General features: G+C 39.9%; 1 protein-coding gene across 5 annotated transcripts in view; it reads left to right on the forward strand.

Annotated features, from left to right (window-relative positions):
- UNC13B (unc-13 homolog B) overlaps window positions 1–17,206 on the forward strand; it is a 232,903-nt gene that overhangs the window by 106,298 nt on the left and 109,399 nt on the right. The window lies entirely within an intron of this gene.

Below are 17,206 nucleotides of genomic sequence, written 5' to 3' on the forward strand. Positions count from 1 at the left end.
AAGGACTACATGCCCTGAAGGAAAGTAGGATTGCATGGCCAGCTGGCCTCTGTCCTGCAGATTCTCCCACCTCATCACTTTCCTCTGTACCCCTTCTCATTTCTCAGATCCCAGAAGACAGAGGTCTAGCTCATATTCATTCTTCGCCATTTTTCTTCCACTATTTACCACTTTTATCTGAGTCTCCTATTGTGGCTCTTGTTAAAGCTTCCTAATCATTCTGGTGTTCCCTAGAGAACTGATTCTTGATTACCTCAAACCTCAAACTGATTCCTCCTGTCCCACTTTATTATTATTATTACCTCAAACCTCCTGTCCCACTTTATTATTATTCCTCCTGTCCCACTTTATTATTTTTTTTCCAAAGAACCACATGCATAAGGTTCATTTTTATATCAAAAGATACAGTGCATGCTGTGAGGCACAGTTTTTTTCACTGCCCTATCCTTTAGCCATTCAGTTTCTTCCTGGAAGCAACCACTATTGCCATTTACTGTATATATACGTAAGTATATACATATACTTACCACCCTCTGTATATATACATAAGTATATACATATACTTACCACCCTCACAAATGGTAGTATGCTTTGCACCGTGTTACATGCCTTGCTTTTATTCACTTAACAATGTATAATATATACTACATGTAGGAATCCAGTCCCTATTAACATGGACATTTTAGAAATCAAGATGAAATTCATTCACATAATATTAACCATTTTAAAGCGTATAATTCAGTGACAGTTACTACATTTAGTGACAGTTAGTACATTCTCAACGCTGTGGGGCTCTCACCTCTATGTGAATCCAAAACGTTTTCATCACCCCTAAAGGAGCCCTGTGGGCTTTAAGCAGTCTCTCCTGGTTCCTGCTTAATGCCATGTCCTGGGCAATCACTAATCTACTTTCTGTCTCTATGGATTTACCTATTCTGGATATTTTACGTAAATGGAATCATAAGTACGTGACCTATTGTGACTGGCTTCTTCAGTTAGCATGTTTTTAAGATTCTTCCAAATTGTAGCACATATCAGTTCTTTATTCCTTTAGTGACTGAATATTCCATTGTATGGATATACTACCTTTTGTTTGTCCATTCATAGTGGATGGACATTTGTTTTTTACCCCAACTTTTGGATATTGTGAATAGTGCTGCTGTGAACAATTATGTGCAAGTATTTGTTTGAATGCCTGTTTTCAATTCTATTGGGTATATACTTAGGATTGGAATTGCTATTAACAGACATTTAAGTTGCTTCCAATATATGCTGGTACAGTGCTTGCAGTTGATATCATTTCACATATATGATTTCATACATGTATACATATTGGATGAATAGCTAGTAGTGAGATTACTGGGTCAAAGCATTTTACATTTAACAATGCATTTAACATTTTGGAAGATACTACAAAATTGTCCTCTCTAGAAGCTGTACTATTTTCACCCCCACTAGCAAAGTATGAGAGTGCTTTCTCCTCCCTGGCCTTTAGTTATAACCAGCCTTCCTACTAATCTTGTTGCAGAGAGCCACAAGCAACTGTTCCTGTGCTGTGATTCACTCAGAATCTCCTTCCTGCTTGCCTGCTTAGCCTGTCTTTTCTTCCTCTACCGTCTTGGGCCTTTTATTTCCTGACTTCCTACTTTGGCTCTTGATAACTGGGCCCTCCTCTTTGGTGTCCTGTTCAAATTTCCTTCTCTGGTTTATCAACTTGTGTTTCTGCTTACATTTTAAAATTTTGGACAATTCCTTTCAGTTTGTTTTCAGTAGTAATACCTTGGAAATAGAGAGGGAAGTGTTAAGGAGGCAAAGAAGCAAAGGGTTAAGAATGGCACGTAGTTTGTTCAGGAAGGCTTTCCAGAGAGATGAGTTTAGAAGTGACTTTTGAAGAAGCTAATCAGAATGTACCGATTGAAAAGAAAGATATTCATAGTAGGATAAATGAAAAGTATGAAAGGAGAATTCAAAAGGTAATCCATTCCACTCTCTCACTCCTGGCCGAGGAACCTCTTCCTTGCTGGAACTACTCTTTCCTGGGTAGTGGGAGTAAAGTAGTAATCCATATCTTCTGGTATGTCTTGTCCAGGACTCGGACTCTCAGACAAGAAAATATACTAGTTACGGCCTCCTTAGAGTGTAGGGAGTCTTATTTTAGTAGTAGGGCAGTGCAGTGGGTCTAGGACTTCTGTCAGTAAGAGTGGGTGATGAGTTATACATTGTACATGTGGTATTGGTGGGAGCAGTTGATACTGATGCTAATTATAGGTGCTGGCAAACTAACAAAGAAAAGAGAGACTATAACAATATGGTTTGGCTGTTAAAAATAATGTTAATTGTAGTCTTCTGACTCACTTATTTATTCATTTCTATCCTGCCATCTTCCAGAAAGAATTTGACGCAGCTAATTGCAGTCATTACATCAACTTATTATCATTTCTGTTCAATTACTATGTTACACAATTATGCATGTCAAAAATGTCAGGTTAATGTATCAAAGTTTTATTTGATTACAACATTTAAGTACCTAATCTGGGCATAGTGTGTGTTGTGTGTATATAGATAGATAGATAGATAGATATATGAGTGACTATTATTCCCATAAAAGCATGGTCATCTTATGGCTTCTTTTTATAGATTTTATTGGTACAAAGTGGTAAGAAATGAATTTGATTGATAAAACATGATTGACAGAATTATGGTAGACATGAACAATTGATAGACTTGTTCATTACATAAACAGTTATTGGACACCTCTTCCTCATGCCAAGAATCATGCTAGGCACTGGGGGTATAGAGATTAAAAGTCCTTTATCTTAAGGAGCTCAAGTCCAGAGAGGAAGAAACATGTAGCTAGTACCATGTGATAAGTAAATGGTAGAGGAGTATAGAGGAAGAAAACTTAATCCAAATTTGGGATGGTTAGGAACAGCTTCCTAGGGAAAATGATATCTAAATTGAAAAAAAAAAGTTTAAAATCAAAGTCCATATGTTTCATTATGGTTCACTCTTTGTGTTATACATTCTATGGGGTTTTTCTCTTTTTTTCTTCCAGTTTTATTAAGATATAATTGACATATAGCACTGTATAAGTTTAAGGTATACAGCGTAATGATTTGACTTTCATCCTGAAATGAGTATCACAATAAGTTTCGTGAATGTCCATCATTTTGTATAAATACAAAATAAAAGAAAAAAAATTTTTGTGACGAGAATTTAGGATTTACTCTTAACTTTCATATATAACATACAGTGGTGTTAATTATATTTATCATGTTGTGCATTACATCCCTACATATTGTATGGATCTTGATGAATACATAATGACACATATCCACCCCAATAGTATCATACAGAATAGTTTCATTAACCTAGAATTCTCCTGTGCTCTACCTATCCATTCTCCCCTCCCTGCAAAACTCCAAAATAAACTGAGCTTTAAAAGATGAGTCGGAGTCAGTCAAGGAAAGGAGAAAAGAGTTTATGGTACTAGGACACTAAGATGAAAAAGCATAACTTAAGTATGTTAAATTCTGGATGGCTTGAAGGCAGGAGATAAGAGTGGGGAAGGGGTTAGAGATGAGGCTAGAGAGGCACAGAGTGCTCATGTCAGGAAGGGTTTGAATGCCATAGCAAACTGTACTTTATCTTGAAGACAATGGAGAACCTTTGAAGACTTTATGCAGGAGAATGAAGCAATCAGATGGTGGTGGTTGTAGTGATGTGAGCAGTTTGCTTGATGCATTAAAAAAATCTAATTGTAGAATGAATATATATATATATAAACCTCATAAAACAAATGTTTATTTTACTGAGTTAATATAAGGCAAAAAATAGACCTTTGCCAGGCACCCCAGAAACCCTCCACATGCCTTTTCCCAATCACAGTCTCCTCCTCTGTAAAAATAACTACTATTCCGACTTTATGATAACTTCCTCGATTTTGTAAATGTGCAAATGGATCCCCCTCCCATATTATATATTCTTTTAGTACCTCTGTGTATTTACCTTTCCTACATCACTTACTCAGTATGTATGGTTATTTGATTAATATTTATTTTCTTCTCTAGACCATAAATTTCATGAGTACGGAAAATGCTTATCTGTGTATCCCCAGTAACTTTGCTCAGTAAAATTAGTTGAATTAATGCATTTCTGTTAAGTGGAATTACTGAGTTAAGGAATATGCACATTTAAAATTTTGTTAGATATTGCCAAATTATACACTAGAAAGATTGTACCTGTTTATATTCCTGATGTTGATACTCCTTTTCTCACATCCAGCCATACTGCCCTTTCACCCTCCCCTCCCCATGTCCCTGTATCGCTGAGTCCTTTTCTTCTACAGAGAATTCTGGGCACATTCCAGCTTTTGTTTTAGGTGCTTAGGCTATATCAGGAAGCAAAAAGACAAAGATCCTGGATGGCAGGAGGTAGACAATAAATATATTAATTATACAGGATGTTAGAGAGTGGACCAGTAAAAGAGTAGATGGTGAAAAGCAATTGGGAATGCTAGAACTGAAATTGAATTATAATTTTAAATAAGGTGGTTGGTAAACAAGCCACAGTGAGATGACTTTTGAGTAAAGACTTGGAGGAAGTGAGGGAAGTAGCAAGTTGGCTGAAAAAGGGGAGCAAGAGGTCTGCTGGGGGTGCTGGAATACTGTTTATTGATCTGCGTGCTGGTTACTTGAGTGTGTTCACATATTCATTGAGCAGTACGCTTATCATTTGTGTACTTTTCTGCATTTTATACCTCAGTAGAGCTTTTATATTAAAAATGAATGGATGTTGAACATTTCAGAATGCCTTAATAGTACTTACCTAGTTATTCATGGGTATTTTCCTTTGACTTACAAACAGTGATGAATGCATTAATCAATTTCTATTATAAATCATTTTGCCTTCCTTTAATTTACTTGATTATGGTAAAAGTACTTTTTTAAAGTATTCTTTTGATGTAATGCTATGTTTGATTTGCTTATATTTTATTTTGGATTTTTATATCTATGTTCACAAGGAAGTTTGGTCAATAGTTTCTTTTTGTTATTCCCCTATGTCAGGTTTGAAGTAGTTTTCTTAATTCTAGGTTCTTTACTGTTTTTCATGGAAAGAAATCTACTGTCTCGAAAAAGGAAGGGAATAATTTCTAATGTTTGACTTTATTGTCCTTTGTGAGCTACCTGGTAATTACTACAATTTAGTAATTGATAGGTGAGTCCTGTCACTGCTATTCTAGACAGATGGCTGTTCACTTCAAGTCTAGGGCTCACGTCTCCTGTCATTTCATTGTCCTAGAAAAATTGACCATCACTGGACTATTAATTGGTGATGTAATAGTTGTTTGGGGGTGTTTTGTTTGATACTTATGGACCTTATTTTTTTAATGTGACTATTTCTGATTTCTTACATTTTCCACTAGAAACAGGATGAAATAGGCAGAAGAAGCCTGTGTTGCTGTAGCCTAGTCAACAGGGATAAGTGCAGAACCTTTGCCTTACTGGAAAGAGGATTCATTTTTAATTGGATCCTGGACCTGCTAGAATTGTCTCATTTCCCTGTATGATCACAGTGAGCTGGTCTCCAAGCTCAGTAGGATAGCTCATCTGGCTGTCTCCTCCTTCCATCAGCGCAAGAGCACTATGCTTCTGTTTGAGAGACTGGCTTTTTTCATATAGCAAATCCTGTAGCTGTGTTTTTCAAAATGTAATTCAAGAATCATTTGGCATTAGTTGCTTATTGAAAAGGCAGATACAACAACAACAAATGTAGATGCCCAAGCCACTCCAGGCATTTTGAATTGGAATCTATGGGAGTATGGTCTAGGAATCTGCATTTTAAACAAAAGGCTCAAGTAATTCTTCTTAAAATTTAAAGACACTGCTTTCTAAGATTAAGAAGAACCTGCTTTTATTCAGTTGTTAACTCCTTCAAGTATAGGATTTCTGTGCCGAGCATTGGAAGGACCATAAGGGGAGTATAAGATTGGATCTTACACTCAGGGAACTTACAACCTAGGCTAGGGATGGGATGCATAGGACTAAGGCAAGCAATAAAATGAATCAAATTCTAAGGCAGGTGTTTTTAAAAAATCAACTTTGTTGAGATATAATGTACATGCAAAAGATTCACCCATTTGAAGTGTACATTTTGATTGGTTTTGATAGATGTATATACCAGTGAAACTACCACCATGATCAAAATACAGAACTTTTCCATTATCTCTAAACATTTCCTTACGCTCTTTGCAATTCATCCTTCTTCCAACCCCTGGCTTCAGGCAACCACTGATAGGCTTTCTATCACTATAGATTAAATTTGGTTTCCTAGAGTTTTATATAAAATAGAAACATATAGCATGCAGTCCTTTGTGTCTAGCTTCCTTCACTCAGCAGAAGGATTTGAGATTCTTCCACTTTGTTGAGTGTATCAGTAATTTGTTTCTTTTTATTGAGTAGTGTTCTATTATATGGGTATACCACGTTTTGTTTATCCATTCACTTGTTGATAGGCATTTGGGTTTTTTTCCAGTTATTATAATTAATATGAACATTCACATGATCATGTGTTTTCACTTCTCTTGGTTAAATACCTAGGAGTGGAACGGCTGGATCATATCGGTTGGTGTATGTTTAACTTTTAAGAAAGAGACAGATGGTTCTTATTTTGATTGTTAATAGAGACACTGTACTAGAGTCGTTGCGCATTGTTTAAGGAGAGTTGTTTAAGTGGAACTTAAGAATGAATTCCAATTATATAAGGGAGGATAGGGAATATTTATTGAGTAATTACCATTTGTCTAGAACATGGTAATTAAATGCTATATATGTGATTTTTCAATACTTATGCAAATCTGAGAGGTAAGTGGTATTACTCTTCACTCTTTATAGATGACGAAGAGAAGTGTAGAGAAGTTAACCAGCCTAAGGTTACACAGCTAGTAAGAGATGGCTTTGAATTTAGGTTTATTTGGTTCCAAAGCTCAAACCATTTCCATTACACCAAGAAGGAATAGAAGTGAAGGATATTCCAGCTTCAGAAGTTGGGGGACAGATAGGAGAAATTGGGCTTATTCATCTCTCCATCTCCTGAGTATGGCAAGCATAGGAACTATGACAATCTGTTTGTCATAACAAAAACTTTGTTTTGCGGGACTGGTTAACAGTGAGGTTTGATATTTATTTGATATCAGATTATAGAGGGGTTTGAAAGCCAGGGAGATAAATATACTCCTTTATAAAGAGTTGTAAGTTGTTAAAAGGGTAATGATGTGATTAGAAGCTGGATTTAGGAAAATTCGTCTTGTTGCAGTCTGCTAAGTAGATTGAATGGGACAGAGATTAGAAGGTCTTAAGTCCAATCAAAAATCTGTAATAATTCAGGCATGAGGTAGTAAGTTCTTTGATAAGGAGAGTAAAACCTATGAGGAAGGGACAGTAGGAAGGAGACTTAAATGGACTTAATTACTAAGCTTGTTGACAGATTGGACATGGGAGATAAAGTAGAGAGGAATTTTAGGAATAGTTTTTTTTTTTGTTTTTTTGTTTTTTTGGTTTTTTTTTTGCTGTACGCGTGCCTCTCACTGTTGTGGCCTCTCCCGTTGCGGAGCACAGCCTCCGGACGCGCAGGCTCAGCGGCCATGGCTCACGGGCCCAGCCACTCAGTGGCATGTGGGATCCTCCCAGACCGGGGCACGAACCCACGTCCCCTGCATCGGCAGGCAGACCCCCAACCACTGCGCCACCAGGGAAGCCCGACTCTTCCTTTTTTTTAAAGTCAGATTTATTAATGTATAATTTACATATAGTAAAATTCTCCCTTTTAGTGTACAGTCCTATGAATTTTGTCAAACACATACAGTCATGTAACCATAACCACACTCAAGATATAGAGCATCTCCATCAACCCTAAAAATTCCCTTAAACCCTTTGTAGTCAACCTCTCCCATTCTTGGCCTGTGACAACCACTAATCTGTTTTCTGTCCCTAAGTTTTGCCTTTTCCAGAAAGTCGTATAAGTGGAATTATATAGTATGTAACTTTGAGTCTGGCTTGTTTCACTCATCATAATGCATTTGGGACTCATCTACGTGTGTCACTAGTTTATTCCTTTTTATTCCTGAGTAGTACTCTACTGTATGGATGTACCATGGTTTGTTTACGTATTCATCAGTTGAAGGATACTTCTGTTTCCAATTTTTAGTGAATATGAATTAAGCAACTGTAAACATTTGTATACAGGATTTTGTATGAACATGTTTTTATTTCTCTTGGGTAAATATATAGGAAGGGGATAGCTGGATTGTATGGTGTGTGTATAACTTCATAAGAAATGCCCAGATTATTTTCCAAAGAGGCCTACCACTCTGCATTCTTGCCAGCCACATATGAGAGTTCTAGATGCTCCATAGCCTCACCAACACTATATTGTCAGTTCTTTTTTTTTTTTTTGTCTGTCTGCTTTTTAAATGTGGCTGTTCTATAGCTTCCCCCCTTCTCCTATATACAGTCTTTTTCTTATCCTATATTCTCTACCTCATTGTTTTTATTTAACTTTTATCTCTTCAGTTACAAATATTTGTTGAGATTCTGCTTTGTACCAGGCACTGTTTAGGCACTAAGGAACAAAGAAGAAAAATTCCTGTCCTCATGGGAGCTTGTATTCTGAAAACATCCAAGTCTTTGCTCCACATCTCTTTACTCATATATCCAGCTGTCTATCAGACATAGTCATTTGAGATGTCTCATAGTTACCACAAAGCCGATAAATACATCTAACATTAAATTCATCATCACCTCTTTCAACCTTCCCCTCTTTTGTATTTCTTTTAATGAATGATGTCATATCCACCCAGTAGTTGAAGCTAAAAACCTGGGCAATATTATCTAGGCTTTATTTTCCTCACTTTCCACATTCAGTTACTTATCAAACCCTACTGACTTTACCTCCAACGTATCTTATGAATGTGTCTACTTTTCTCTGCTCCCTCTGCTACTTCCCTAGTTCGGGCCATCATTAGGTCAGTGCAATAGCCTCTTACTAGCCTCCCTGACACGTCTTCAGTCTACCTACTGTACCAACCTGTGGCCACACTGTACCACCATTCTCTTTCTAAAATGACAAATCTGATCCTGTCTCTCCCCTGCTTAAAAGCTGTGATAGCTCTGTATTATCCTCCAGATAATTACAAACTCCTAACATTACTAAATTTCTAAACATACATATACTTAAGACTCACTTTGATCAGGTTCTTCCATAACCCTGCAGCTTCTCATTCAGATACGCTGGAACTATTTTCAGTTCACTGAATGGGCCTTTGAATGTGTAATTTCTTTTCCTGGAACATTTCCGCCCTCCTTTTCTTGGTTCTTATGCCTAGCAAAACCTAACTATCCACAGTAATTGTTCTACTGACTACTGATATGTTTTAGTGCTTTTTGGGGGTGAGGAAGGAAACTTGGCTTAATTAAACTGGTGTTATTTCTCTTACAGTGGTACCAGGCTGAAGTGAGAATAGGGAACTAGTTAGTCAGAGAGCATAACTGTTGTTATTTTCATGGTTTAGGGATGGACCCAGTAGATGGGATCAGATTATTCATTTGATTTATTCATACAAGAGCTATTTATTGAACACCTACTATGTACAAGAAACTGCTATGCAGTGCTGTTGGGCGTTCAAGAATGAGGCTGTGTAATGCAAAGAGAGCATTCTCTGGGCCCAGAGTTTCAGTGAGATGCAGCATTGTCACTTGCCTGAAGCCATCTAGCTTGATAGGTGTACTTTGAAGTTCTATGTGATTATTTTTCAGTTTTCTTTTAAAAAGAAACAAGGTAATTACTCTCTCATGGTTGCTATGGCAACTGCACTATAGCCTAGGAGAATTTTTATCCTACACTCCATGGTTAGAAAGTTAAATAAATTATTAAAAATTTAAAAATTGCACACTAAACTAACATGAGAAGAAAGAGACATAGGTGGTAGGAAAAAGGTAAGTACATAGGAAGAAAACTCTCCCTGTGTAGTTAAACAGCCTGTGACTGATTTGTAATCCCATTTCCCCAGGATTGGGAGTTAACTCAGGTAGTGAAACCAGCCTGTGTTGGCATCATTCAGTGCTTCCAGAATTTTGTGTCTTATGGCAAACATTTAATTAAGGTAGCTGCACCCTCAGAACTCTGAGGACTTTTTAACCCAGACGTTGTTGATCCCTCAGCTGACATTACAACTGTTGGAGTGTGCTGATCTTCCTGCTACCTATTTGTTAGGAACCTATAAGGCAAGCAAAAATCTGGCAACATGACAAAACAACAAGAAATGCAAATTGCTTACTATTTTCTGGGGACCTGTGCTAAGTACTTTACATGGATTTTCTCTTGTAATCCTTACAGAAACCAGTGAGACTCATATTATTATCATTCTCAAATTATAGATGAGGAAACATCTATAATAACCTTTTCAAGATCTTATAGCTAGTACATGGCAGAGCCAGAAGAACTTAGCTTTGATGTCTGTATGCATATTCTTAACTATGAAGCCACATTATTCCTTGTTTCTTGGGATAAAGGCCCATTTTTAGTGATTTCCTTGTCACATTAGTTGCCTCAAATTCAGTTCGGCTGTGGGATAGGATTTAAATTTAATTAATATTGAATTTTTTAATCTTGAAAAATGAGTAGGAATTGTTTTCAGTTTTCTTCTGTCAAAGCTTCTGTGTTTTAATGGATTTTATTTAAAAATTTATAGGCAATTCAGAGAAAAAGTGGTTATCTCTGAGCGCCCAACAGGCTACAGTGTTTTTTTTGTTTGTTTTTTTTTTGCTGCATTGTGTCTTTGCTGCGTGTGGGCTTTCTCTAGTTGCATTGAGCGGGGGCTGTTCTTTGTTATGGTGTGCGGGCTTCTCATTGCGGTGGCTTCTCTTGTTGCAGAGCACAGGCTCTAGGTGCGCGAGCTTCAGTAGTTGTGGCACGTGGGCTCAGTAGTGTGGCTTGCGGGCTCTAGAGCACAAGCTCAGTAGTTGTGGCGCACGGGCTTAGTTGCTCCATGGCATGTGGGATCTTCCCGGACCAGGGCTTGAACCCGTATCCCCTGCATTGGCAGGCGGATTCTTAACCACTGCGCCACAGGGAAGTCCCCGCTACAGTGTTTTATTACATATTGGAAGACTAGAGATTAATACCATTCTTTGGCTTTTTAAATTTTTTTTTGCGGTACGCGGGCCTCTCACTGTTGTGGCCTTTCCCGTTGCGGAGCACAGGCTCCGGACGCGCAGGCTCAGCGGCCATGGCTCACGGGCCTAGCTGCTCCACAGCATGTGGGATCTCCCTGGACCGGGGCACGAACCCGTGTCCCCTGCATCGGCAGGCGGACTCTCAACCACTGCACCACCAGGGAAGCCCTGGCTTTTTTTTTTTTAATTTAATTTAATTTTTTGATTCTTTTTTTTTTTTTTTTTTTGTGGTACGCGGGCCTCCCACTGCTGTGGCCTCTCCCGTTGCGGAGCACAGGCTCCGGACTCACAGGCCCAGCGGCCATGGCTCACGGGCCCAGCCGCTCCGCGGCATGTGGGATCCTCCCAGACCGGGGCACGAACCCGTGTCCCCTGCATCGGCAGGCGGACTCTCAACCACTGCGCCACCAGGGAGGCCCTAATTTTTTGATTCTTTTAAAAAATTAATTAATTAATTGATTTTTGGCTGCATTGGGTCTTCGTTGCTGTGCACGAGCTTTCTCTGGTTGCGGAGAGCAGGGGCTACTCTTCTTTGTGGTGCGCAGGCTTCTCACTGCAGTGGCTTCTCTTGTTGCGGAGCACGGCCTCTAGGCGCGTGGGCTTCAGTAGTTGTGGCTCACGGGCTCTAGAGTGCAGGCTCAATAGTTGTGCGTGGGCTTAGTTGCTCTGTGGCATGTGGGATCTTACCAGACCAGGGCTCGAACGTGTGTCCCCTGCATTAGCAGGCGGATTCTTAACCACTGCGCCACCAGGGAAGCCCATTCTTTGGGCTTTTAACTTTCAATAGAGAGCAGCAAAATTGGACGTCATCACTCTCGGGTAAGGGAATCACTCACTTTCCCACTGTAACCAGGTCTGAGCTTCTCATAGATATACTGTAGTTGATTCAGGTTTGGTAAACATAGAGATAAGGAAAGGTTTCTTAGAAGCTGATTAAATTTTTCTCATTTTGAATATGGAACGGTATATTAGCTCCTCAGTGATGTTGTTCTAAGAGAGACCGCAGCCAGAAGGAGGTTTAAAAGAGTATGGAAGCAGTAGGGTTTTTTTAAAAATTTATTTTTAGGGCTTCCCTGGTGGCACAGTGGTTGAGAGTCCGCCTGCCGATGCAGAGGACATGGGTTCGTGTCCCGGTCCGGGAAGATCCCACATGCCGTGGAACGGCTGGGTCCGTGAGCCATGGCCGCTGAGCCTGCACGTCCGGAGCCTGTGCTCCGCAATGGGAGAGGCCACAACAGTGAGAGGCCCACATACCACAAAAAAAAAAAAAAAAAAAAAAAAAAGAAAAAAAAAAAATTTATTTTTAAATTTTTTGGCTGTGCTGTGTGCCATGTGGGATCTTAGTTCCCCAAACGGGGATCGAACCCATGCCCCGTGCATTGGAAGTGCAGAGTCTTAACCACTGGACTGCCAGGGAAGTCCCCGGAAGCAGTAGTTTTTTGTTATTCTCTATATAGTGAATTGCAGAGAGCAAGAGTACTTTGTAGGTTTGTGTTATGCTTGGTAGAAGGCATATGCCCTCTACATGTTATGAAAAATAAATGGAATACAAGTAGGGTAGGCTCAAGTAAGGTAAGGTATATAATAATTGGTGGGATGGAAAATGTTCTTTGAATTTGTCCTAAAATTGTCTCTATCACTCTTCTTCTTTGCTACTACTTGCGGTTTTCTTAGGTCACTGGACCTATTTGGGCTGGGGAGACCAACAGAGTACGTAAGAATTTGAATACCTTATCATTTTCTTGATCATACCCTTTAACATACTCCCTCTGACTATGAAGCTGGATATTCATGCATATAAGCATATATAATTCCATTCCCTCCTCTTCCCCTACTTGAATCTCAGGAGACAGTTACCTGCAGTGGAAAGTTATATCCTTTCAGGCTGGTTTCCTGAAGACTCTGTGTGTGTATGTGTGTGTGCGTGTGTGTGTGTGTGTTTGTGTGTGCGTGTGTGTGTGTGAGAGAGAGAGGGGGTGGGGAGAGAGAGAGAGAGAGAGAAATTTCATTTCAAACCAAAGTTTCAGTTATAATCCTGACAGGATCTCCTTATTTTTCTTCCCCAGAGCCAAGTAGTACCGTCAGCCACCTTTTGGAGGAAACTCTCTCCTTTGGCCTCTTAGCTAAGGAGTGCAGTGACTAGAAGGAGGAGGTTCGTCCTAGGAGAGGTTATTGGTTTTGTGAAGTGAACAAGAGGCTGAGGATGTGGTTTGACTTTCCTTGGAGCCGTCCAGCTAGGCTGAAGCCCAACTTTGTTCAACTTTGGGCTTGGAGAGTGGGCATCTAGTTCTTTCCAACAAGATTCACAGCCCTAGGCTGACACTACTGGCTGTGTTACCTATCTGACAGGGGAGGTGGGTGGGCTGATTGAGTCCCAATGATTAGGTATCCAATAGATGCTGAGAGGCCAAATTTTGTCCTGTCACTAGAATTTCTCATGGGGTATGTACTTTCTGTCATCTGAATCCTGGGTATTTGCACCAGGAAACTACTCAAAGGCAGCCTAAGAGAGCTCAGATAACTTAAGGTTTTCAAATAGAAAAAAGTAAACCATGAAAAAAGAAAAAAAAGATTTGAATTCTCTTTCCTTCTCTGATAAAATTCTCCCTGTATTCTGGATTTAAAGATGGGGACTTAATCCAGGAGCACCACATACTAGAGAGCCTTGTTGTCCAGTATTTCATTCTGTTTTGTTTGAGTGCCTGCTTTCTGCCTGGGGCCCATGTTTGCCCCAGATTAAATTACTTTCCCCATCCTACTCTTTCAGGTTTATTTTCTCTCATTCCCTTCCATGTCCTTTTATGTACCTTCTAAATGAGCTACAAAATGTTTTGCCAAAATATATATAGCCTTTCCACCATCAGGCCTTTACTCACGCCATTGCTTTTGTCCAGATTCTAGAAGATATTCCCCCACCCCCCATCTTCACCTATTGAAAACCCTCCAGTCTTTCAGAGTCATATCTTCCATAATGATTTCCCTGTTCACCCTAACAGGAAATGACCTAACCATCAACTCATACAGCATTTGGTTAGTACTATTCTCATGATAGATACATCCTTGTATTTGTATCCATATTTTCTCTCTCCTATTAGACTGACTCTATACGCTGAGTCTTCTGTGTTGTTTTGCCTTCACTGGTAGGCACTCAATAAATATTTGAATGAGTAAATTTTCCCAGCCTTTTAATTTCAAGGGACTTTTCAAATTTTGCCCTCAAACTAGCTCACAAGTCTGCCTTAAGCTGAGTAACCAAACCTGTACTCAGTCTCTCTCAGTGAAGCCAGAAGTTTTCCGTTCTAGGTGAAATACTACTGTGGGGTAGAGTGTGGAGCCAGTAAGAGATTGTCGCTGCTACACTGAAAGTACAATTCTTTCATTCAAGGCTTTTCCTTAATTTGCCTCTTTAGTTTCTAATCAGCTTTGGTGGTGCTAGGAGATTTACTTTATAAGGAAACTAGGGATGGTATAGGGGGAGAAAAGCTGGCTGTTGCCCTTGACCTACCCGTTTTCTGCTCCTGTCCTTTATCTCACCTCACTTCCTTGTATTTCCTTTTTCCTGTCCCCTCCTACTTTTCATACTCTCTTTTCTTCTACTCCTGGCCTCTTCTTTCCACAGACACTTTGTTTCTTTTTTTTAAATAAATTTATTTATTTTTGGCTGCGTTGAGTCTTCGTTGCTGCACGTGGGCTTTCTCTAGTTGCGGCAAGTGGGGGCTTCTTCGCTGCAGTGCGCAGGCCCCTCATTGCGGTGGCTTCTCTTGTTGTGGAGCACGGGCTCTAGGTGTGCGGGCTTCAGCAGTTGTGGAACACAGGCTCAGTAGTTGTGGCTCACGGGCTCTAGAGCGCAGGCTCAGTAGTTGTGGTGCACGGGCTTAGTTGCTCCGCGGCATGTGGGATCTTCCTGGACCAGGGCTCAAACCCATGTCTGCTGCATTAGCAGGTGTATTCTCAACCACTGCACCACCAGGGAAGTCCCGACACTTTATTTCTTAGTATTTGCCCTTTATTCCTTCAGTGTGGAAATGTGTCAGCCTTTAGGAATGTTTTGGAATATTCCTCCCCTTAGCTTAACAGAATAAAGCAGAGCATTATTAAGGAGTAGTAGGTCAGATGCAGTGAGAAACTAAGGGTCTATCCAGGTAGTTTCTGGCTCTGGATCCTGGGCTCCTACCTCTGGCTGAGCTACCCTCTCCTGGACTCATAAGCAATAGGATTGTCTATCACTGCTGCTTCTTTGGAGACTAACTCTTGGTTCTCTGGATTATAAACTAATAGCATATTCTCCTACCAGAGTTTAAATAGACTTTTGGCTTTGTCTCTTTTCTTGCCTCTGCCCCCTCATCTGTATGCATGAATAATCCAGCGCTGACTTCTTCACACTTACTCCTTCCGTGAGTTCAGAAAGAATTAAGTCTGAATGGCATACTGGTTTTTATCCCTTGATCCTTTCTAGTCTTCAGAATGGCAAATGCATCAAGGTCTAAAATCAGTACCTCCAAAGTCTCTCTTTCCTAATGTGTGATCAGAGTGCTTTGTAATCAGAATGCTTTGCATCCCCTATGTTTGATTGGTATTGTTCCTGACCATTTGAAGCTTAGCCTCTTTCTCATACTGATTTTTTTCCCCTGGAGTTCTGATCATTCTCCTCTTCTTTTCTCATGTTCACATGTTGCCTTAAACTCAAGTGGGAAAAGCTTGTAAGATCTTCTTACCCCTACTCCCAGCTGTAACCCCAAGTGTTGTCTGGAACCCACATGTTGTGTGTTCCCTGTCTCTTTTAGTGGGATTATCTACCAAGTTGTCTGATGTAGAAGCCAAGGGGTCATTTCCCTATTACCTTCCGTTTGTCCCCAGGTTTTATTATTTCTGTCTGGATTTTTTTTCTCTGGTTCATTAACTCTTTTCTGTTTCCACTGTGTCAGTATATGTTCTTATCTCTTACTTGTAAAAGCCTAATTTATGGTCATTAGGAGGCTACCACTGTCCACATTGCTACCAAGATTTTTTTTTAATTCCTAATATGAGGAGTCCATCATCTGCTAAAAGTATGTCCATTTTGGATGGTGAATGTTCCTTTTCCTTATTGTGAGTCTAATAGAAACTTGGCAAGAAAGAACATATGGGACCTTATTAATTATACACATATGGATATGGTGTCACAAATGGCTTCTATATAAAATAAACTACAACACACTATTAGGTTGAACTCCCTTTCCAAGCACAGTATTGCATATTTTTACTTTTGCTTGGAGCAGGATTTGTAACTGTGGTCATTTTAGCTAACATCAAGAAAAAACTGTAGCTAGTCAGGTGCTGGCCTGAAAAGCAGAAATAATTCTATGAAATTGTAGTCACTGCTGTTAGATAAACTAGGCTGCATTGTCAGTAAGACCCCATTGACAGTGCACGTGTTTTCCTCTTCTTCAGCCCAGGCTTGGGATGGGAATTCTGAGCCCAGGGTGTGGGTGCTTGACAGAAATTATTAGAAAAACCCAATGTTGCAGCAAGACAGTAAGACTGCTGCTGTTCTCAGCTGCATCTAGAACTTTTTATTTTTTATTTTTTGCTGTACGCGGCCTCTCACTGTTGTGGCCTCTCCCGTTGCGGAGCACAGGCTCCGGATGCACAGGCTCAACGGCCATGGCTCACGGGCCCAGCCGCTTTGCGGCATGTGGGATCTTCCCGGACCGGGGCACGAACCCGTGTCCTCTGCATTGGCAGGCGGACTCTCAACCACTGCGCCACCAGGGAAGCCCTAGAACTTTTAACTTGACTTCTAAGTCTTGGCTTTGAACTTCCTGATTTCTTGGACCAGATTCCGATGGTGGACCTGCTTATTTGATTCAACCATGTGTTTTTAAAGTCTGAAAACACCATGCTAACTTTAAACAAAAATTTCTCTTTTCTAAGAGATGGAAAAACTGTTTCTCCCCCTTTTGCCCCATTTGGATAATAGTACAGGGCCAGAATCT

Source organism: Mesoplodon mirus, assembly GCF_964341445.2.
Source record: "Mesoplodon mirus genome assembly, chromosome: 1".
Classification (NCBI taxonomy): domain Eukaryota; kingdom Metazoa; phylum Chordata; class Mammalia; order Artiodactyla; family Ziphiidae; genus Mesoplodon; species Mesoplodon mirus.